The 24,637-nt window shown below is 45.2% G+C and overlaps 1 long non-coding RNA gene across 1 annotated transcript in view; it reads right to left on the bottom strand.

Moving 5' to 3' along the window:
- LOC112834200 (uncharacterized) overlaps positions 1-22,121 on the bottom strand; it is a 45,729-nt gene extending 23,608 nt beyond the window's left edge. The window contains exons 1-2 of the long non-coding RNA XR_012380870.1: positions 21,900-22,121; positions 11,764-11,893 (exon numbers count right to left, since the gene is read on the bottom strand). This is a non-coding gene — a long non-coding RNA (uncharacterized lncRNA). The remainder of the gene's footprint in view (positions 1-11,763; positions 11,894-21,899) is intronic.
- Between the last annotated feature and the right edge of the window lie 2,516 nt (positions 22,122-24,637).

The following is a 24,637-nucleotide window of genomic DNA, read 5'->3' as shown; positions in this document are numbered from 1 at the left end:
AAAGAGATTGATAAGATGTTGGTTGAAAAAGTGAAAAAGAAAAAAAAAACAGTTAACACAAATTAACTTTGATGAACTAATGAATCATGGTAAAAGAAAAAAAAGCCATGAATTCTATGTGCAGTATTCCCCTAGCGCTGGAGTTCTCCCGTTCTCCTTGATCGGTAAACTTGGTCTTTGGCTTGCTGGCTGTTCGTGCTGATCTTCTGGGGGAGGGGCCTGTTGCTGTGGTTTCCAGATGTCTTTGCTGGAGGCTGAATTGCCCCGCCCTTGTCGGTCTGGGCTAAGCAAGCTGCTCGGGGTTGATCTCAGGAGCTTTTGTTCCCTGCAAGCTCTCCGTACAACCTTGGAGGACCAGGGCAAAAATCGTGGCCTCCCAATCTCCACCCGGAGGAGCCGAGAACTTGGGGCCCCGCTCCTCAGTGCGCCCCCAGAGAAAAGCAGTCACTCCCTTGTCCCCGGTCTCCGGCCGCTCTCCGTGCTCACCGGCCTGTGACCGAGCGTTGCTATCTCTGGCTCCCGACCCCGTGTGGAGTCTCCAAACCCAGCAGATCCCTGCGGTGCGCTCCCGCACCACTCCTCCCCGGGGAGGAAGGGGAGTCTCCCCGGATCTGCCGCTTGTTGGGTCCCTGCTGCAGGAGCAGTGGCCCGACTGGGCCGCGGATCACAGTTTATGGCAACCCCGAGCTGAGAGCCTGCACCTCGGCTCCGTCTCTGCAGCCGGCTTCCCCGCTCCGATACCTGGGAGCTCTGGCGCACTCAGGCACCCCCGGTCTTTCTGTGACCCCAAGGGTCCTGAGACCACACTGTCCCGGGAGGACTCCACCCCCCGCTTAGCCACTGCAGCGACGTCCCTCCGCGGAGCCGACTCCTAACAGTTCCGATTTTGTGCTCCGCGGCTCTATCACTTGCCAGAAGCGGCCGACAGAGGCCCCTCCCCCGCCGTCTATCCTCCAGAAAATCGCCTCAGATTCACTTCTCCGCACGTCCTACCTTCCAGTAAGTGGTCGCTTCTCTGTTCAGAGAGTTGTTGCTACTCTCCTCTTTGATCTCCTGTTGAGTTCGTAGGTGTTCAGAATGGTTTGATCCCTATTCAGCTGAATTCCTGAGACCAGACGAAATCTAGGTCTCCTACTCCTCCGCCATCTTGCTCCAAGTCCTATATATATATATATCTTAAGATTTTATTTATCCATTATTCATTTGAGAGAGAGAGCACAAGTGGAGGGGAAAGGCAGAGGGAGAGAGAGAAGCAGACTCCTCACTGAGCAGTAAGCCTAGCATGGGGCCCAATCCCAGGACCTAGAGATCATGACCTGAGCTAAAGACAGACATTCAACCATCTGAGCCACCCAGGTGCCCCCAATATTTATATTAATAATATTTTACCCATACAAATATAACCTAGTGAAGTTTAAACATTTCTTATTTGACAATGCTTCCCATGCAACTCAACATATCAAATAAATTAATTATTTTTAACATCTCTCTTTTTACAAGGTGAAAGAACAAATTCTTTTTGATTTCCCAGGGACCCTCTAGGAAATCTCAAGGTCAGTTTGAACCAAGATTTCATTTAGGACTTGATTTGGGAAAGCAAAATATCAAAAGTTGCAAAAATATTAAAAAAGTTTGAATACTTGGAAACTAGGATCATGGGTCACTAAGAAACTACTCGGCTATCTATTTAATCAACTTGATGATATAAAATTTCAACATCTGATAAAATTCAACACTTGTTCATGGTAAAAATTCTTAGGACAATAGTAATAGAGGGAATTTTCAACTTTATAAGAGCATCCATGAAAAACCTACAGCTAACATTATACTTAATGGTGAGAGATTGACTGCTTTCCCTAGAAGTTTGAGAAAAAGGCAAAAATGTCCACTCTCACCACTTTTAGCTAACATGGTACAGGAAATGCTACCTGCGGACTAAGCCAAGCAAAGGAAATAAAATGCACATATATTTGACCGAAAGAAATAGAACAGTCTCTACTTGTAGATGACATGATTGTCTATGCAGAATATACCCAAGGAATCTACCAAAAAACAAATACCTCTAAAACTAATAAGTGACTTCAGCAATGTCACAGGAATCAAGACAAATATACATAAATAAGTTCTATTTGTGCATATTAGCAATAGCAATGGACCCCAGAATTAAAAATACAATACCATTTATAATCACTCAAAAACAAAAACAAAAACCAGCAAATACTTAGGAGCAAACCTAATAGAACCTGTATCAGATGAGTATACTGAACACTACAAAATACTGAGGAAAGAAATCAAAGATTTAAATAAATGGAGAGACTTACCATGTTCATGGATTGGAAGACTCAACATAGTAAAGGTGTCAATTCTCCCCAAATTGATATATAAGTTTAACATAATCCCAGAAAGATTTTTACAGATACAGACAAGATTGTTCTACAATTTGTATGTAAAGCAAAGGAACTAGAATAGCTACAATATTTTTGGGAAAAAAAAAACCAAATGAGAGGAATCACTCCACCCTATTTCGGGACTTATTATGTAAGTACAGTAATCAAGATCGTGTGGGACTGGCAGAAGGAGAGACACATAGGATAATGTAAGAGAGTAAAGAACTCAGAAAGAACCCACCCAAGTATAGCCAACTGAATTTGACAAAGGTGTCAAGGCAATCATTAGAAGGACTGTCTTTTCAACAGACTGAGGTTGAGTAAATATATATCTATAGGCAAAACACTAACTTCAACCTAACCTCACATTTATTTAAAAAATAACTCAAAATGGATCCCAGATTTAATGTAAAACATAAAACTATAAAACTTTTAGAAAATAACATAAAAGAAAATCTTTGAAACCTATGACTTGTTAAGAGTTCTCGGGCATGACATCAAAGCATAATCCATAAAATGAAAAACTGAAAGGCTGGGTTTCATCCAAATGAAAAAACTCTTACTCTTCAAAAGACCCTGTTATGAGGATGAAAAGTCAAGCTACAAACTGGGAGAAAATCGGCAAACCACATATCTGATAAAATTCCTACCTCCAATATATAAAGCTCTCTCACAACTCAACATTTAAAAAAAATCCAATTCGAAAATGGGCAGAGACATGAAGACACAGTTCACTGAAGAGGGCACAGAGAGAGCAAATAAGCACATGAGAAGATATTCAACATCACTAGCCATTAGGGAAATACAATTCAGACCACGAGGAAATATCCCCCTACCTCCTGCTGGCCAGGATGGGCAGAGAAATTGGATTACTGGTATAATGCTTGTGAGAATGTAAATGTTGCAACCACCCTGAAAAAGAGTTTGTTAGTTTCCTTAAAAACAAAATATGCAACCACCTTACGGCATAGCAATGGAAATACTTGGCATTTATCCCAGAGACATAAAAACTTATGTCCACACAAAAACCTATATATGATTGTTAATAGCAGTTTTATTTGTAATAGCCCCAGATTAGAAAATGAATGAATGGTTAAACTGTGGTCCGTCCACACCATGGGGTGCTACTTAGCAATTACTAGAAATGGACCACTGATACATACAACTTGGATATATATCTCAAGGGCAGTATGCTGAGGGGGAAAAAAAAAATCTCAAAACATTCTACGCTCTATGATTGCATTTGTATAACTTTCTTGAAATGAGAAAATTATACAGATGGAAAACAAATTAGTGGTTGCCAGGGGTTAAGGGTAGAGAGAGGGATGGAGGGAGGGGGGCTCAGTGTGATTATCAAGGAGTAGCCATTTTGTGGTTTGTGGTGATGGAACAGTTCTGTATCTTGATAGTGATGGTGATTTCAAGAATCCACACAAGCAATGAAAATGACATAAAAATGTTACATAATTTAAAAAATGAATATAGGGTTGTACCAGAATCAGATTCCTGTTATTGCTATTACACTACAATTATGTACTATGTAACCACTGGAGAAACTGAGTGAAGGGTCCTTGGACTTCTCAGTACTTACTATTCATTATCTGGGAATCTATCATTATCTTGAAATAAGAAGGTTTTAAAAAACTCTTAAAAAGAATAATAGTTTGGAATCAGGTAGACCTAATTTAAAGAAAAAAAAAATCACCTTTCTTTTCCCCTAAGTTGCAGCGCAAACTTTGCTTTCAGTGTTTCTAAAAGACTTGCCCACATTCTGCCTCCACTTCATGACCCACCGACTTTTCCACTCTCATACTCAACATTTCACCGGCAACTTCCTTATTGCAAAATGGGACTGAAACTGCTTGGTACTTGTTGCACCCAACTGGTACAGTAAGAGAAAAGAAGAAGCAAGCCAGGGAGAGCTGTCTAGAGTGCAACTGCAACTGTTTCTCTCCAAACTAGAATCTCTTCAATGGATCCTCGTCTTTATGACAAAATTCACCCTTTTGTTCAACAAATTTTTATCAGGCACCTACTATGCATCAGACAGTGTTGTAGGCACAGGGAATAGACTATTTGGTAGACTTTATTTGGTTGAACAATGAAAAAGCAAAAGCCCCTATCTTCGTGGAGCTCCCGTTCTAGTAGATGGTAGGCATGGGAGACAGAAAAGAAACAAGAAAATTAAAGCAGGTTTAGAGGACAAAGAACCAGTAGGGTAGGGGGCTAGAGTGGCAGGCTACCTGATATGCTTGTCAGAGGACGTGTCTCTGCTTAGGCGATGACATTTGGGACAGAGGTCTGAGGGAAGTGAGGAAGAAAGCCTTACATCTCCCTGGGGGAAGAGCATTCTGGGCAGAGAGAAGAGCAAGTGCAGAGGTCGGGATGGAGGTGTGCTTGCAGAATAGCAGAGACACCAAGGTGGCTAGAGGGGGTTTTGGGGGGGCGGGGGGGTGCACGGTGGCTGAGGAGGGATGGGCTCAGAAATGTGGCGGGACCAGATCAGGTAGGGCCTGGAAAGGATACAGGGGAAGCCACAGGAAGCTTCTCATGACCCAGCCTCTTCCAGCAAGCTCTCCACCTTATACCCTGCGGTCTGGCTGTCCTGTAGTTACCTCAAACACCTGTTCCACTCTTGCCTGGCCAAGCCATACTTATAGATCCACCTGGACATGCACTCTTCTAGGAGGCTGTCCCTGATGCCCATGCTATGTGGGGCACCCTTCCGTGTGCTTTCTTAGTCTCCTACAGTTGGATCCTATAAGAGCTCTCATCTCTGTGACTTGGAAGTTTCTCTCTAGGCTAGTAACTTTTGTGTTCCCAGCCTCTGGTGTAGTGACGGCTAATAACAGACACTGATATGTTTGAATGAGTGACCATTTGGCCCCTCTGGCCTCTCCTGAGCAGAGAGGCAGATGCCCCAGTGCGTTCCTTTTTTGCCCTGAGCAATGGCTCTGTCGGAATCCTTCCTATGTCCCAAACATCCATGCCTGGCTCTTGATTCAGACTACGTGTAGCAGGGTGTTGCTCCGGGCAGGAATAGCCTCTATGTACTGGTGCAATTTTTTGTTTGTTTGTTTGTCAAATAAATCTAAGAGGAGGAACTGAAGCTGCTATGTTAACAAATTACTACAGGCTTTTCCTCTAGCTATGTGCTTCTTCCAAATTCTGTGTTCTCATTAGCATGTGATCCGTTCTGACTCAATGAATCATCTGAGATTGAATTATTCCTTTATTTCAGCAAAAGTATGAGGATGAAGCATGGGGCTGAATGGATCTATTCATGCACAGCTGGTGGAGGCAGATGGGAACTGGTATGCTCTCTCTAGATAGTGTCTTTCTCTGAACTGCACTTTAGATCTTAAAATTGTTCATACCTTTTGACCCCAAAACTTCGTTTCTAGATATGATCCTAAAGAACTAATCAGAAATATTTGTACAAGAATACTTAGTGCTGTGGGGTGCCTGGGAGGCTCAGTCAGTTAACATCCAGCTCTTGGTTTCAGCTCAGGTCATGATCTCGGGGGTTGTGAGATCGAGCCCCGGGTCAGGCTCTGTGCTCAGCGAGGAATCTTCTTGAGATTCTCTTTCTCCTTCTCCCTCTGCCCCTCCCCCCACTCGCACGTGTGCACTCTCTCTCGCAAATAAATAAATAAAATCTTAAAAAAAAAGAATACTGCTGTAGTAGCATTCATACTGAAAAGTAGGAGGCAGCCCAAGTAAGTGCCTCACAGTAAGTACCTGGTTAAGTAAATATGGTATACCCATGGGACAAACTATATGTAATCTTTAAAAATTAGCTTGGATAATTTGGCGATAGGGAAATACAATGTGATGCTAAGTGAGAAAAATGGAAAACAGTTTGATCTCAATTTTACCCCTCCCCCTTCACAACATTGTAAGCGGTTATTGCTGAGTGGTGTTATTGGTGAAATTTTGTTTCTATTTTTGTTGTAAATCTATAGCAGCTACATCTTTTTTAAAAATGACTGTTTATTATGAAATATTTCAAATATTAAAAAATACAGAGAAAATAAGATTAGCAGAAATGCATTAGGTCTCTACCTCACACAATAAAAAAATTAATTCCAGACCGATTATAGTATATAAATATGAAAAGCAAAATGGAGAAACCTTGAGAATATAGAAGATGCTTTAGGATTTCAACATAGGGAGGACTCTCTTTAACAAAACATGTCTTGGGATGCTTGGGTGACTCAGTCGGTTTAGCATGTGCCTTTGGCTCAGGTCATGATTCCAGGGTCCTGGGATCGAGCCCTGAGTCAGGATCCCTGCTCCGTGGGGAGACTGCTTCTCCCTCTCCCCTCTGCTCATGCTCGCTCTCTCTCTCTCAATTAAACAAATAAAATCTTAAAAAAAGTCTTGTTTAAATATTGCTGCCTTAGCAAACCAGCCCAAAACTTAGGGGCATAAGAGCCATTTTTAATTGTTGGTGCTTCTGTGGGTCAGCAATTTCAGCTGGGCTTAGCTGGGCAGTTCTTACAGTCTTTGCTGGGCTCATGCAGGCAGCCATAGCCAGCTGCCAGGTTGGCTGGGAACCGGCTGTTGGCTGGAGCCACCGGGGTGACGGGGCCATATATCTCATCATCCAGTAGGTTAGCTTGGGTTCATTTACGTGGCAGCTGGCAGAGCTCCAAGAGGGAGCAGCACCAAGGTCCTCAGTGCTCAGAACAGCCTCACCATCACTTCTGCCGCCTTCCTTTGACCCAAGGAAGTATGGAGACTCAAGGATAGAGAAAAATAGTACCTCCCAACAGGAGGAGTTACAAAGACACGTCGCAGGGACATGAATACCTACAGCAAAAATATTGCAGCCATTTATGCAATCTACCGTAAGTAAACATACAGACCACAAAGGGAAAGATGGATATAGTCAGATACATTAAAATTTAAAACGCTTGTATGAGAAATGATACCATGAACATATATTATTTTTATAACCTTAAAACAAAGTTAAAATCAAGATTTCAGGATGCTGTACCAGACCACATTATTAATTTTAAAAAAAAAAAGAAGAAACATCTATGTAAACATCTGAAGAAAACATCTATGTAAATATTTGAACTTCAAATGGGGGAAATTATTGGATCCCAATAACTTCATTATACCTGGATGCTTTCTCCACAAACAGGTATATCATAAGACTAAATTAAATAGTAAAGCCCACTTCCTGCATTTGAAAAAGGATTCCTTCCACTGAGATTGTTACTCCAGGGTATATCTAATTTACATAATAAGGTATGCCTATTCAAAATTGTGGGTTTATCTTAAGTCTTCCAATCACCAGAATCTCGGGATGAAGTTCTCTTTTTCGAGAAGCAGAAAAATAGAGGGAATGGATGTTTTCTGTCTCCAGGAGAGAGGGAAGAGCAAGGAGCTGAGTCAAGGAACAGATGGAGGGAGCCACGATATTTTTTCCTCATCTAGTACTTAAGCCTCCAACCTCACCCGTCTGTATGACTCTGCATATGTGCCCCAAACACCAGACCCCCATTGGCCACGCTGAGGCCAGATATGAACAATTTGGGATCAGACTGTGTAATGAGTCATCCTAATGGCTTATGCCCCTTAACAGTGTGAGGAGAGGGGGAGGAGGTTTCAAGGACATTCACACAAAGGCACCTCTGTGGGGTAGCAAAAAGCTTCTAGGTGTGTCCGAATGACTAGAAGGAAAACTTCTGGCTGAGAAAAGCAGCCTTGGTTCCCATTTGGCTTCTCACCACAGCAGAGAAAAGAGAAAGGAGAAAAACAGAGAATGAGAGGCGGCCGGTGGGGGTGGGGGCCACTGAATCTTCCAGACGCCTCTGTTTCATCTGCCCTCCCTTCCTATTGACCCACTGCAACAGCCAGCATCCTGGAAAGAGCCAGGTTTAGGCTCAGAGACCTCTACGTAAAGAACACACAGGGTAGTGAGTCACCTCTGACTCCGAAGGGCCAACAAAGGTGACAGCTTAGAGCCAATGTGGTCTCTTTGCCCAGCTGTGCACAGCCCCATCCCGCCAAAGTGGGATGTGACACCCATCGCACGCCCTTGCTACCTGCAGGCCCAGCTCTCCTGGGCGGGTGGGGGCGGGGTGGAGACAGGCAGGTGCTGCCTCATTTGTATATGTCAGGGCTCGGTTTGCAGGGATCCTTGGCAGCATCGTGGCTCTAGGACAGCTGGCTGACGCACGGTGGGGAAGGCCTGGGAAAGAAAGGAGGGCCCGGCACAGAGAGCTGCTCCCAGACACACGGTCTTGTCCCGGTGGGGCCAGGAAGTAGGGGCCCAGGGCTGGCCCCAGGGGAGCAGGCAGGTAGATGGATAGAGGGATTCACGTGCTCAGAAGCACAGCGTGCTGGAGAAAATTGGCCACAAACTGTCACTGTTCGTACCAGCTCATGGACGGCCTTTATGCCCAGCTAAAAAGCTGGTGCTCATCGGTGTCAGGGGCAGTGTAAATCCTGCCCACCCAGAGAGCCTTCTCCACAGAGTGAGAAGAGAAAGAAAACCGTTTTATTATTGAATAAGCACTGAAGCAGGTAACAGCGCGGGTCCACATAATGCTCTGACAAGATCGCAAAGCCAGAAAGAGAGTTTGCCATTTTTATGCCACCAAGCGGCCACAATCCATTATGAACGTGTGCCCGAGACTAAGGGTAACCTGTCTTCCCACAGGAGGGCCTGACAGCGCCATGTGAATCTCCCCTGGTTCACCTGGGTTCATCTGCCAACGTGGGGGGGGCGGCGAGCGGCTGTGCTAGCGAATTGCCTTTGCCTCTATGACAGGCAGCTTGCATCGTGGTGACAGGCAATGTCTGACCACAGACACTGAGGTTTGCATTTCAAAGAGATATAAGAAATATTAAGCCCTTAAAGAATATGCCGGGGTTTTAAAACTGGCAAGAAATTTACCAAGATTTACCTACATGTCAAAGGGACAGAGGAAGAATTCACAAACACTAGGTTTCCCCCGGGAATGCTCTGTAAAAGAGAAGGGAAGGCTCTCTTTCCCTTTTGGCCACCAGGAAATGTCAGTTTTACAAATTTACTTTTACACAGCTGATGGCAATGTTCTGAGACATGGGTGAGGCTTGGGCCTCCTTCCCCCAGCTCTGGGAGATTCCACAGCCAGCTACCCTACACATTTCCAGAAGCAAATGACTGGGAAGCATGTGATGACCAACAGCTGACACAAGGGGAATTTCTTCTGACCTGGGAGGTGGGAACTGCTTTCCTGCTGGAGAGATGGATGCCGCTGGTTTGGTTAGCAGTGATGTTTTTTTTCCAAGGAACTTGCCAGATACAGTTCAGTGTCATCTCTGTGAACAATGCCTACAGTCCTCTATGGGGTTCAGGGTTGCTGAGATGATCTTGTGGGAACTCTGTGCCCCAGAAGTGCTTGGCCGGGTGTGAAACTAACTCTCATCACAGAGCCAGCCTCAGAAGGACCACTCCATGGGCCCCTAGAGGGTCTCTTTCTGTGGGCTCAGAGTTCCCATGGCAGGGTGTGCTCTTTGACATTTAAGCCATCCCACTTCTGCGTGGAGTGCAGTCATTTCCAGCAATAGGAAATTGCGGACGTTTCTCAAGTGGCTTCTGCAAACCACAGACATACCCCAACCTACCACCTTGAATCATGGGTGTCGTGGAGACCACCGTGACCTGAGCAGGGAGAAATATTCTCTCTCAAGGACCAAGGGAGTCCCCACCCCCCACCCCAGGTAATTATGGAAATCACTCTCTTGCATCCTGGGGGCCCCTTCCCCAAGGGAAACCATGCAGACTTGGCAGCAGAGACACTCAAAGACCCCAGGGGGACAATATGGCCCTAGCACTCCTGAAACAGGAGGATGTGTTCAGAAGCAGCAGAAAACCATCACTCTGTCCTTGGTTTTCTTCCGCATTAATTTCACACCACTTCCAGGCCCAATTCAAAGACCCCCTCCTCCCTGAAGTTCTCCTGCTTCCCCCCATCTCCCCACCCCCCCACCCCCGAGCCCACATTTGCCCTCCTCTACGGCACCCTCATATCAGCTGAATAACTGAAGGTCGGCCATACTTTAAAATTTTTCTGACTTCAAAAGCAAGAAATGGTCATTATAGAAACATCTGGAAAAGCACAAAGAAGAAAATTAAAATCGCAAATAATCCCCCCATCTTGACAGATGTTTTCTTTGTCCTGTGCATTTTATAGATACTTTAAAGAAAAAAAGTAAGAAAGAAAAAGAGTAAGAACCAAACTGAAGTATTGCTTTACAAGCTGCTTTTGTCCTCTTAATCTTCCTATGTACATCTTCCTGTGTTCTTCTGTAACATCATTTTGTTGATTATGGACCACAGTTTATTAGGGCAGTAGAGCAGAGCAATTAAAAGTGGGGGCTCTCGAGTTTGATCGCCTGAGTTGAAATCCTGGCTCAGTGACCTTGAGCAAATCACTTAATGTCTTTGAGCCCCAGCTTCCTTATCTGTAAAATGGACATAATCCTCACAGCAAGTACAAAGAAGAAAATGAGCGCTGCTTACAATCTTTTTTTGTACAATATGCATTACAATATGATATGTGCATTTTATCAGCTTATTAACCTCTACTTTCATAACAACATGAGCGTCCTCTCTCTTTATCAAAATCTACAGGGAAAGGCGAAGAGAGAAGTGTATCTCTGGAAAACCACGGGTAGGACACAAAGTGGTTTACTGATGAGTTATTTATAATATTGAAAAATCAGGGATAATATCCAGCAATAAGGAAATAAGTAAATCAAGGTATAGTCAATGAACACTACATAGTTCTTAAAATGATGTTTGTGGATAATTTCTAATGACGTGGGATAATTTTTAGGATGGACTACTCAGTGAAGAAAAGGATATAAGATTGTATGTCAGGGCGCCTGGGTGGCTCAGTGGTTAAGTGTCTGCCTTCGGCTCAGGTCATGATCCCAGGGTCCTGGGATCGAGCCCCGCATCGGGCTCCCTGCTCCGCGGGAAGCCTGCTTCTCCCTCTCCCACTCCCCCTGCTTGTGTTCCCTCTCTCGCTGTCTCTCTCTCTGTCAAATAAATAAATAAAACCTTTAAAAAAAAAAAAGATTGTATGTAGCACATGATCTTGGTGATGTGAAATAACACATGATAACCTATTAACGCTATCAGTGAGGGAAGAGATTACAGGCAATGCTTGTTTCTTCTTTGTACCTGCTGTGAATTTGTTTTTAACCTCAATAGGCTGTTAGGAAGGGTGTCTACTCTAGAAACTGCCTTTCCCTGTCTGCTGCCTTAAAGTTGGGGATTTCAGTAATCCTTTTCAGAATCTGTGCGCTCAGCTTCCTGTCCACAGCCTCCTGCTCCCCCATCCCTCACCTCCCCCACTCCCATTCATACCATTTCTGGGGGGAAGACACTCGATGGTGTCAAGAATTTTCCAGCTCTGCTTTTGACAGCACTTTGCAAAGTACCATATACTGTGGCGCTTGCACCTTCATTGGTTTGAGACCGGCAAGAGTACTTCTGCCTGTTTAAAAAAAAATAAAACAAAATAAAAACCTTTGGCGCTTATTAGACTCGTAGGCAAGGGAGAATTTCAGAGCTGTTTCAATTCCCACACCTTCCCTGCCACATCATATAATTAATATTGAAAAGCATAGACACCTCTCACTTCCCTCTTTCAATGAAAAGAAGCCTTTCTTATGTTCACTTTATTTTGTTTGGTTTTCTTTGTGTGTCATAGCTGTTTACACAAGTGTACTGGCCTGAATGGGGTCTTGATTTGACCTATAAATAAACAGGTGCATGAGCAGGACACTAAGCACCTTTCTCTTGATTACAATAGGACTTGGTGGGTAGGTCTGTCTAGAGAGTTGGGCCCTTGCTCTGGGTCTGAAAGATGACCTGTCCAGGGCAGGAAGTGATGAAATGGAGTGGCATCGATCTGGTTGCCTGGAGACCTGGGTTCTAGTTCTGTGTCACCTGTTTATCAAGTGTGCAACAGCAGGGGTGAGGGGGCCATAATGTCAGTTTCCTCATCTGTAAAATAAGTAGGTTGGCTCTGATGTTCCCTTAGATTCCTTTCAGGTTCTAAAACTTCATGAGTCCTTCTCAAGCAAGAGAGTAAAGGAGCAGGTATGGGGTGGGAGAGGGTGTGAAGTGGAAGAATTTGAAGGTCTTACTTTGTTTAGTAGGGTTTCATTAATAATGGAAATAACGATTACCATTGATGAGAACCATTTATGTTTCTGGACCAGAAACAATTCCTACTGGTGGAGTTATTGCTACCAAGGGAGTAATTTTGCCTGGAGTTAGGGACAGGGAGCTCAAATAAGAAGCAGAGAGAAGGGAGTCCCAGATTATAGGACACTATTGTGATTCTTTTTCTATAAATATAAACTATTATTAAATGCATGAATAAGGCCTGTTCTGATCAGCTATTGCCAACGTGTGCTAATGTGTAACAAACCATCCCAAACGGAGGCTTAAGGCAAAAGCAATCTGGAGTGGACTGGGCTAAGCAAGGTGGTTCTTCTTTGTCTGTCATGCAGTTACAGAAAGACAGAGGCTGGGCCAGAGTCATCCTGAAGGGTTCTTCACTCACACGTCTAAGAGCCTAAGAAGACTGAAATAACTAGGGGTTCACTCTATTCATCTAGCCACCTATGGATCTATCCAGCCACCTAAGGATCTATCCATTCTTGATCAGTTGATCTACCTACCTACCTGTCTTTCTATCTGGTCTCTCCCCAAGGAGGTTTCAGCGTAGCCAGACCTCTTAAGTGGCATGTGGAGCCCTGGAGTCAGTGTCCTAAAGAGAAACTGGCAGAAACTGCATGACCTTTTCTGATCTGACTTCGGAAGTCACACAGCACCACTCCTGTCACATCTGTTCACTGAAACAGTCATAAGAGCTTGCCCAGGTTCAAGAGGAGAGGACACAGACTCTACATCTGACACCCTCCTGTGAGGAGTGTCAAAGAATTACAAGCATGTTTCAAAACCACCACAAGGTGTAAGGACGAATTAATCAGTATCAACTAATATCAACATTATAGATTTATAAAATGAAACCTACAGATTCTGACAATCATGTAGCAATTACGCCAAAGGTGAGGCTGGAAAAACAATTTTTAAAAAATAAACAAAAAGGGCGCCTGGGTGGCGCAGTCGTTAAGCGTCTGCCTTCAGCTCGGGTCACGGTCCCAAGGTCCTGGGATCCAGCTCCGCATCGGGCTCCCTGCTCGGCGGGAAGCCTGCTTCTTCTCCCTCCCCCACCCCCCCTGCTTGTATTTCCTCTCTCGTTGTGTCTCTCTCTGTCAAATAAATAAATAAAATCTTTAAAAATAATAATAAATAAATAAAAATTTTAAAAAATAAAAAATTTTAAAAAGCTGCAAGGCTGGGGTTTACTGCACGGTGGGGGTGTGGTGTGGTTGAGTGGTGGGGGTGGTTCTGGAGTGGGGTGGAGGCCATGTGCCTCTGCCCACTCTCCAGCTTACACTGAAGCCTGTTGGTCAATGCCTCCTCCACGGCTGGAGAGCTTACAATCAGCTCTCTTACTCAAAGAAAAGGAAACACTCCCCAGTTACCCCAATTGTAACACCCAGCCTGGCATATGTAAATAGGTAAGGGCTGCCCCAAATCACCATTCACACAGGAAAATAAAAGACAAGGACCAAGATCAATAAGCAGAATAAATGAACTTCAAGGAAGTAGAGCTAAGTATTGGAAGAATTAAATAAAAAACCCAAACTCTAATTATCCTCATGGAGAGTCAAGATGATACATCCACAACAGTCTATTTAAAAGGAGCAAAAACAGTCTATTTAAAAGGAGCCCCCCCCTTGGAAACTAAGAGCCTATTTTAAATCCTTTTTGAAATGTACTTTTAAATTATTATAATAAATTTTGTATTTTATTAAATAATGTATTATAAAATAATGTATTTTAATTAATTCAAATAAATTTAAATAATTTTAATTATATAAAATGAGTTATTAGCTTCATTATTATAGTATACTTCATGCAATTAAAAAAAACCTCATACAATAGAAAGATGACACCAAAACATCAAGAAAATCTCACAGAATAGATAGTAAAATGACAGAAGGCAGATAATTGGAGAAAAAGAGACAAAGTGTCAGTGGAGGTGGGCCAACATTTATGGGACAGGGGGCTTCGGAGAAGGAGAAAAGTGAAAACGGAGAGCAGGAAATCATTGAAGAATTAATTGAAGAAAATCTCCCAGTATGGAAGGAAGACAAACATTTTCGATGGACAGGACCCAGGGACCCAGCACAGGGAACAGAGAATGATCCACAGAAACCACCTCATGGAATTTCAGAGCACGGCTAATAAAGACGATCCTAAATATTCTCTGAGAGAGACAAGAAACAGGTGACCCACGAAAGAGTAAGGACAAGATTGGCATTATTCTCGGCAGCAGCCCCCAGTGCTGGAAGCCAATGGAACAATTACCTTCAAAGTCCAAAGAAATCATTTTCTACCTAGAATTTGACATCTTGCCAAACTATCCATCCGGTGTAGAGGAGAAATAAAGGCTTGTTAGACATGCAAGAACTCAAAGAATGGACTCCTATATATTCCTTGTGGAAATAAATAAAATTACTTGATGATGTGCTACTTAAGAAAGAAGACGACGAGAGAACTAAAGGGGAAAAAAAAGGAAAAAAAATTAAACCAGCCTAGAAATACAATTAAAAGAAACTCAAACTTTCAGTACAGATGTGCAGTTGGCGTAGTCAAAAGTCTGTATATTTTGGAGCACTCAATAAATGATATAATTAAAAAGGTTTAAGGTATTGGTGATATTATGAAGAAGGCATATGCTTCTATTGTCAACCAACTAAAAATTTCAGAAAACAGTAAGCTGTGGAAATATATATATGTTTTATTTATAGTATATAATAGATACTTATATATAATATATATTTATATATTAGAATATAATGTATATACCTATGTCATGGCCCAAATATAAAACCAACCCCCCAAAAATCATGATTTTGTGTAGCTAATGGAGTCTAAGAAGACCCACTTGACCCTGATGTTGGAACAATCCCCTCTACAAATCTCAACATAACACCTGCTTCTTAGGGAATAATATTTACACTATCTTTGTATTTTTTTTAAGGATTTTATTTATTTATTTGACAGAGAGAGAGAGAGACAGCGAGAGAGGGAACACAAGCAGGGGGAGTGGGAGAGGGAGAAGCAGGCTCCTGGCCGAGCAGGGAGCCCGATGTGGGGCTCGATCCGAGGACCCTGGGATCATGACCTGAGCTGAAAACAGACGCTTAACGACTGAGTCATCCAGGGGCCCCATGTCTTTGTACTTCAAATACTGTTTGTGCACTGGCTTTCCATGATCAGAATTAACTTACTGACAAAGCATGAAGGACAAATTTACTAAAGAGAATGTCTGTGTTATAAACTTGACAAGGTAAAAGAAGTGGTATAAGTGAGGGCGGGTGGGCAGCAGAATAGAGAGAAGTGGAGGGAAGTAGGGCGTATTAGTTAACCTGTCTTATATTGTGAGGAGCCAAGAATTACTACCTGAAATTAGCGGGTCAGTAAAGAGACTGAATGATGTATAAAATCATAAGGTTAACCGTCAGAAAAAATAAAAATACACACCTATCAATGATTTAGAGGTGGGAGAAAGGGATTGATAAGTGAATAAGTTATTCACCTGTCACAGCTGAAAGTCTGTAGACAGTGCTTAAAACTGCCATATGAAGCCTTGGATGGAATATGTTATTTAGCATTATCAATCGAGGTAAACACCTAAAGAAACAGAAACAGTCAAAAGAAGGTACCAATCGGAAGGAAAACCAGCAAAGGACTGGGGAAGACTTACTTTATATGGCATTCTATATTTTTGGAATTTTTATTTCCAAGCACCTATATTTTAATAATTAAAAAGCAAAATAAGAAAAATAGCAAAGGATTTGAAAGTAATAGATAGGCATTGGGTCAAAAAGAGATTGTGTGGGTGATTTATTTCCCTCTGTTTTCCAACAGACTGTAATATGGTTTGTATTATTTCCATAATGGAAAAACTCGTAAAAAAAAAAGAGAGAAATGGTTACAACATTACTCTTATCACATGGTGGCTAGAAGTTGTAGGAAATGGGGGTGACCAAGCAAAGAAATTCACGTGAAATATTTGTGGAGTGATTACAAATGACCATGAAGGCCAGGCTAGCTGTGTGACCTTGGGCAAGTCACTTGACCTCTCTGGACTTCAGTTTCCACCTCTGGAACATAGAGGAGTTGGCTTTAGAAGTTCTCAGGTCCTGTTCAGCTCCAGTAGCTTATGAATCTCTGAATTTCTAGCAACTGTGAGCACTGCCATTGAAATCATGTGACCCAGGCAATATCAACTACAAAAATGGCTGGCTTCTACTTTCTGTCATCCTTGAGGGGCTGAGCAAGACTTCCACTTGAGATCTGAAGCTGTGAGGTGCTGCTAACTTCATGTTCCTCTAACAGAATTGCAATCATTTGCTCCAGTAGAAATTAAAGTCCATGCTAATCTTAACCCCGTTTTCAAATAGAAAAAGCCCAAAGGCCTCACACACTGAGGACCGAGGATGTGCCCCCAGGCCCTGCTCAAGCCCTTGAGGAAACCTGTAATCATTTGGGCTTTGGCCACCAACAGCGGGGTAAGCAGTCTTTGTTTTGCAAGAAAAGCAGGAAGTGTGTTGAAAGACAAAACCACAGCAAAACTGCCACATCAAACTGAGAGGTAGCCTCTAAACATGAGGAAATTGTGCACCACAAGAAACCCAGAGAGAGCCAAATCCTGCTGTCGTCACTCCCTGTCTTAGCCAGGACGTAGGCATTTTATCCAAAATGAAGTTCTACCTGTAGTAGGTTATTAACAACAAAACAGAAACAGAAAGTTTGTGGCGGGCCCCAGCAACAAGCGGCAGTCCTTTGCTTTCTATAACTATAGAGTCTGAAACTGCAGGGCCAAGGTTTGAAGAGCCGAGGAGCCGGGACTAAAGAACACCCACAAGTCACTAGTAGAGTGTCTACAATCTTGCCACCTGTGGTGGGGTCGCCAGCAGCAGGGGGAAGCTTTCAGATGTCCACGCCAGACTGCAGAATCAGAAACTGTCTTTTACCAAAATCTCCAGGTGAAGCATTTGGGCATTACTGTTTGAGAGGTGCAGGTGTACCAGACCTGGGAAGCTAACACATCTGCCCCTAAAACTGAGGATTTAACAATGCACAGGGTCAAGTACCTGAGCCCACAACAATGATGTTGTTATTTTATCATTGTTATTACTCCGTATACAGATGAGGAAAACCAGGCCAACTTCTGCAGGGCTGGGATTTACTGAAAGGCTACCCGGTGCTCAGAGAGAAGGCTTAGTGAAATTAGAGACCTGTCCAAGGTCGGAAGGGAGTCTTTACTCCCTTCAAGCCCTGGCAGAACCGGGGCTTGAAACCAGATCTCCTGGAATACTAGACTCATGTTCTTAACCATTATTTTCAGTAGCCTCACTAGAGTTGGATGCCCTTGAGTGATCCATTTGAACAGTTGCATCCAGTTGGTAGCATGTCAAGGACCATTTTCCAGAACATCATCCTCAGGAGCTTCCTTTCCATCCCTCCCCTGCCCATCTGGGCAGAAATGGATGAACTGGGAGTTCTGTACCAGAGGATTTGACCCTCCCAGGCAATCAAGTCTGAGTCACAGAGAGGCTGAGTGTGACGGCAGCCCCAGAAACAAAGCCTAGATACGCCTGTGTTTAAAAACAGAAGGCCACGGCTTCTGGGAAGGATGATCTATTTTGTGAAGCTTTAAGGTTTCAGAATGACTGTGGGCCCCCTCACCTACCTCCTCTGAGCTAACACCATCATCTGTCCTCCGACACCCTTTGGTCTGGAGACAGGAGGTCGGGGTGGAGGTAAGAGCAGCTGACAGCACCCGTGCTTTTCAAGAACAACCTGGTCAGAGCTCCCCGAGGCCCTCATGGTAAGACTTGGGGAAATGAGGGTTTTCTGGAAAGTCTTGCATGCTTTTCCTGGAAGCAGGGAAGGGACGAGTGGAAGAGCCCTGTGGTGAGCTTCCCAGCAGATTCATTCTTCGGCCCCATTTTCTTGGTGACCGTGCTTGGGAATCATCTTCTCTATCCACAAGAATGAGATTCAGCTATAAACAACAAGATAAACACTAATAATAGTGGCTTAAACCAGTGCTTCTCAAGCCATCATGTGCTCATACATGAATCACTTGTGGACCTTGTTAAAATGCAGATTCTGATTCAAAAGGTCTGGGGCAGGCTCTGAGCTTCAGCATTTCTAACAAGCTCCTGAGGGATGCCCACGCTGCTGGTCCACAAAGCACACTGCTTAGTGAGGGCTTCCACAAGATAGCAGTTTATGCCTCACTTAGGTATGAAAAACCTGGAGGCCGACCCCCAGGCTATGTGGGGCCCATAGCAGCATCAGAGACTCTGACTCTGACCTCTTTGTTCCTCCATCTCAGCGTGGGGCTTACACCCATCAGATCACCTGGTGGTCCCGGACATCGCCTGGAGATGCAGCCCACCCATCCATGCTCCAAGCCAGCAGCAGGAAGAAGTGGGAGAGGGGAAAACAGTGGTTCTACCAGCCAAGCCAGCTTCTCTGAAAGATTCTTCTAACAGGCCATTCCTTCTACTTCATCCCTTGGCCACCCTGAGCTGCAGAAAGGCTAAAATTGGGTTTTTCTTCCTAAGAAAGAAGAGAATGGGTAGGGCTGTTGGGCAACTGGAATGTCTGTCCCAACTCTCCACCCTACTCGTCATCATTTTGAAACCTTAAGGTACAGAAGCAAGAGAACTTAGCAGCCTCTCTGTTCCAGCAGTTACTCTGAGGAGGAGGAAGCTGGACCCCACTGTGCCTTGTCTGGGTGGCCGGTGAACCATGGTTAGGAGCTACAGTGAGAATAGGTGAAAAAACACTGGCAGCAAGGCAAGAGGAAGGATGAATCCAGCAGAGTGGATTGGACTCTTCTACAGTCTTGCTTCTGAGACTTAGACATGTCTTGTACTCCAAGGGGTGGGCCTTTTTCCCCGGGCCTGACAGCCTCGTTAGGTCCCCCTGGGACAGAATGCCTCCCTGCAATGTTCTAGCTAGAATCTCCCATCCTCTATCCATGCTCAGAGACAGGGCACTACTGTGCATGCTCCAGCTGAAGCCAGGGGCTTCACTCTTGGCTCATGCCACAGACACCTGGCCTCATCCACTCCCGGGTCACTTCTCTTGCTTTGAATAGAACCTGCTCAGTGCTAAAACCTGCCCGAATCACCGGATGTGGCTGCTGCCAATTCCTTGATGCTTTAGGTATTTTTCATGCCCAATGTCTCCTTTAACTGAACTACCTGGCCTATAGCCCCACCCACCCAGAGAAAACAGTTCTGGGATGACGTCTGGACAGGGGTGCCCACTGAGGGGACCTGGAGTGGACACCCCACCATAAAGTGCTAGTGGCTCATGACATGACCTGATGCAAAGGGAACCAACCAAACAAAGGTGACAGCATTAGCTACGCCGATCAGAGTCTCACCAGGCAGGACGACATGGAGTTACAGGACAGAAAGAGGCAGACATGTGGCGGCCACGGAGTCAGATTAATGATGCCACCAATTCCTGTTGCTGATGTCCCCAGCCACCGGGGCCACTAGGCCTGCATTGCTGGATGTCCAACCTGATGGCGTTTCATCCTGCTTGCCATCTGGGAACTCCAAAGATTTGCAAATAAGCCCAGTTGACACCTTTTTCTAGTCACCTAGTGAAAACGACCCGTGACATCTTGCAATGTGTGACTAATGCCATGCAAGATTCTTGTTTGAATGCCTGTCCTGCCACGCTATGTATGCCTTCCTGGCTGAAACTGTTCTTCCCACCACCTCTACCCCAGGAAGCCGTGCTAAACTGTTGTCTGTGCAAAGATGGCCACTGATGGGGTCAAGGGTGGGTATCAACCCAAGAGAGTCCAACTGTAGGTTTTCCAGTTGAGGAAGCCAGCTTGAAGGCAACGATTTTCTAAATGTAACAGTGGCTCAACTGCCCAAACCAAACCCCAGTGACATGGCTGAAACAAATGTACACTTATTTTTTTCTCATGTGAAGTCTAAGCTGGTATGGCAGCTCTATTCCGCAAAGATGTCAGAGGCCCAGGCTCTTTATATCTTGTTGCTCTGCCAACCATGGTATTGTCCTCATCTGCATGGTCCAAGATATCTTTCCACAGCGTTTCCACTTTCTGCCAGGTGGGAGAGGAACAACGACCCAGAGGACATGCCTCTTCCCTTTAAAAGCACAGCCTGGAAGTCACACAGATAACTTTCACTTGTATGAATCACTGGCCAAAATGTGGTCACAAGGCCACACGCAGGCGCAGGGAAGGCTAGAAGTGTTAGTCCTAGGCTAGGCAGCTATGTGTCTGGCTAAAAGCCCAAGACTAGATCATATATGAGAGAGAATGAATGGCAGGGGATATCTCCAGTGTCTGCCGGTCAGACCACCTCCCTCTGGGATGCAGGGCTGGAGAAACCAGAGATGATTGTCTTCCTGGGGGTAAGAGGAGAGGGAGGGTGACATGCAGCCATGAGTCCATGAGAGAAGTCAAGAGCATGGATGGGCTCCAAACCACCTGCGACACCAGACACTGCTGTCCTCTCAGGAAACCCCTTCTTTCAAGGGCCCTGAGGCACTCCAAAGTTTCTGTTGCATGTCCAGGATATTCAGTCCTGTTGGAGGTGAGGTCTGAGCAATGTTTTCATAGTGGTTCCATTCTACAGATGGGAAAACTAAACCCTAGGTTCTTCATCTGCTGTCCTGGGGCCCCTGGCCCTAATCCATTGAAAGAGAAAAGTTGTAGCAGAATATGTTGCTTTCAACCTCTTGATCAGCGAGATAGAAACAAACCATCGACACATGATGCTATCTGGCTTCCTCGGTGTGGAAAGTACAGATACAGATCGAGAGGGTCCTGCTTGCTGAACCCACACTTCAGGGTGGGTTAGCCATGTACTGCATCAGTGGCAGAAACGTGAGGCTGGGGTGTTCACATGGGCACAGAGCACCAGACACATGGGCCTCACTGATCTTCCATAGTATGAGGCCTCTCTTGGAGATCACAGACGAGTTAGCCATGGTGCACACACTAGAGCCTGGGGACACATAGGAAAGGAGAGTAGGCTAGCGCTGAGGGGATAGAATTAGCCTCAGGTCCTGGGGGGAGGACATCCCTCCCAGGAGGCAGAAACGGTTTCTGAAGAGGAAGACAGGGTGATACCTTTTCCGGCAATACAGCTTTCGAAAATAAAAAACCAACACTGCTAATCAGGACTTCACGCTCCCCCTCGCCTGCCCTGGCAAGAGCTCTGCTTTGCATGAGTGCCCGCGGGTGCAAGGACAGTGAGGGCTGGGCTCTCTTCCTCCTCTTGGAAGGGCACTAATCCCCTGTTGGGGGCCCCACCCTCTTGACCTCATCCAAACCTGCTTACCTCCCAAAGGTCCCGCCTCCTAAAACCATCAATCACCTTGGGGATCAGGACTTCAACATGTGAATTCGGTGGGGAGGACACAAACATTCAGTCCATCACAACCTGTGTCTCTGATTCTCTCTCTGCTTACTGGATTCATTCTCACAATGTAGCTGACCCCACAAGGCCGAAGTTCCCCGGGACAGGTAACTCTGGACCCAAAACCCAGCCAGGTGGCCATTTTCTCCAGCACTAGGCTGAGAAAACCAGGACCTCTCCTGATTGGCTTTGTAGACCACATGCCCTTTCCTGGCCAATCACTTTGGCCAAAAGGACGAGGCCCCTATGATTGGCTGAGACAGGTCATGTGTTCATGTGGTTGTGGTCACTGGCCACAGGAAGGGTTGGAGTGGGAAAGAAGCAGCCAGCCCCTGAAATGGTGCTTGTGCTTGTAGGCGCTTCCTCCAAAGCATGCGGGTTGCAGAGGGGAAGGGGACGAAGTGGGGCGTGCAGAGCCCTAGCTAGTGGCACTGTTGGTGAGTCCGTGTGAGACTCTTGGGGGGAGGGGGCAGGGTGGAAGGAGGCTTAGAAATAATTCAGACCACTTACTTTGCAAGGGCGGAACGCCGTGGCACGGCATCTCGTAAAGCCAGAAATGCTATTTATTATTATTAATATAGAGGCCGAGTGCCCTGTTACCATGGTATCTGCAATTTACTTTAAAATGCTTCGGCACCAAAAGTGTGATCTAAATGTGAGTCTGTCCCGTTTAATCTACACCCTCGAGGAGGCCAGTTGCCCCAACGAGGGCAACGCCTGGGGTGGTAATTTGAGTTTAATCAGAAGCCCAGAGGGCTCCCACAGCGCTTCAGCTGTCTTTCTGATCAGTGCCAGAGGTGTTGTTAGTTTGCATAATATATGGAGGGATGGGTTCTCATTGGTGAAGCATGGAGAAACTTCACAAACATGTGGACAGGGTACTAGAATCTAAGGAGACTTTCTTCCTTCCCACTTAGCAATGTTGCCCAGGGCCTACGTGTCTAGCTGCTGATTCTGGAGGATGTGGGCCAACCTGAGTCTCACCACGTGGCTCGCCAATCCCACTGGTAGAGAATTATCACATTTGCCTCTGGTGAGACTTTCTTTCATGCCTGATCTTGTTGGAGCGCCCTAAAGAACAGGGAGTTTGGATTTCATCAAGCCCACAGGAGGTGCTGTGATTGATTTGTGCCTACTTGCTAATCAGTGTCTGTTTGGAGGGAAGAATTCAGTCTGAGACGTGCATTTATTGGTAACCTGGAGTGTGAGAAGGAGCTAGCCCTTGATTCCTATAACTAATGGCAGCTGCTAATATTAACCAGACGAACCTCATGGTTGTACATGACCAAACTGGGAAGTGAGAGGTGCCCTTGCAAGCCCAGGGGCCCATTAGTTTTCATCAGAAAGATCTGGCATCCATCAAGTCTCAGCATCCCAGCTGGGCTGGAGTCTGGGGTAGCAGTCCAACCCCCAAAGATGTGGACAAGGGTGTTGGGGACAAGGCAGAGCCTGTTCATGGTAAGACTGGGGGATGAGCAAGCTTCTATGGGGGAGAGACAAGATCTAAGAAATGAGGCCAAGACCTGGCAGCCGGAACTGGAGCATGGTTAGAACCAAAGCACACAAAGGACTCCACGGATTCGAGCCTCAAGGTCTGGGCTGCAGCCTCCTTAGAAACCTGGCAGAAGGGGACTTGGGGGTGATGTCAGCTGCAGAAAGGAGGAGGCTGCAGAGACGGGGAACCAGGCCAAGCCTGCCAGCCTTCTATCCATCGTTGACACCCCGGAACCACTACAAGGAAATGCAGAGAGATTGGAACTCATGATGCTTCAGTCTTTATCAAGAACTTTGAATCATCACCCTTTGTTTTCACAGATCAGCATTTTCAAGGTCATTGCAAAGCCCACGAAGCTGGCATGAAAGTTACTTTGAGAAGTTCACTATTCAGATGGTAGAAAGGGAGCTTCTAACCTGGACTTTTAGCTGCAAGTTTTCTGCAGGAGGAAGGAGTTTTTCCAGAACATGAAAGAGGAAGAGGGAGGGTAGAGCTGGGTGCTATGGGCCAAAGGCCAGGAAAGAAGAGAAGACATGCCACCATAGCCCAGAGGAAGATTTCAAGGGACTTGCTGGACACACACATGTGAGGTTAAGTTTCCCTGGTCCCTCCCTCACCTCGCTGAAATCTTGAGCAAATTCCCCACTGCTCATTAATGCATATGCATCTCCTACTTCCCAGTGTTAGAACTGACCTAAGCCAGTTTAGTCATGTACAACCATGCAGTTCCTTTGGTCAATACCAACAGTTGTCATTATTTAAAGGAATTGCAAGTCCCCTACCATCCTGTAACCTCATTCCAACTCCAAGATTACCATAAAAGCAAGTCTCAGAGTGAATTCTTCCCTAAATGCAGACTTCTTTTTAGCAAGCAGGCAATCATACTTCCAAGTGCAGGGGGATCATTTGGGGCCACAAAGAGGTGGTGAGGATGCAGGCAGAGACCTCAAGCAAAAGATGTTTTAGTGAGAACTGACATAAATGGATTTTCTTGTTTTGCTCTCAAAGTCCCCATGTGACCTGACTCCCCAACCAGTAGAGATGAAATATGATAAAACGTGTGCCTCATGCACTGTGAAATATTTGCAGGTATAAATATGAGATGTTGTACCTCCCAAACCAAGCATTTTCTTCCAAAGTTCTACCAGGAAGATCTACAAGGAGA

Source organism: Callorhinus ursinus, unplaced genomic scaffold, assembly GCF_003265705.2.
Source record: "Callorhinus ursinus isolate GAN/ISIS: 27379988/994484 unplaced genomic scaffold, GSC_fseal_2.0 scaffold15, whole genome shotgun sequence".
In the NCBI taxonomy this organism is placed as follows: Eukaryota; Metazoa; Chordata; class Mammalia; order Carnivora; family Otariidae; genus Callorhinus; species Callorhinus ursinus.
The sequence above is the reverse complement of the archived record's forward strand: the minus strand, read 5'-3'. Positions and strand labels throughout refer to the sequence as shown.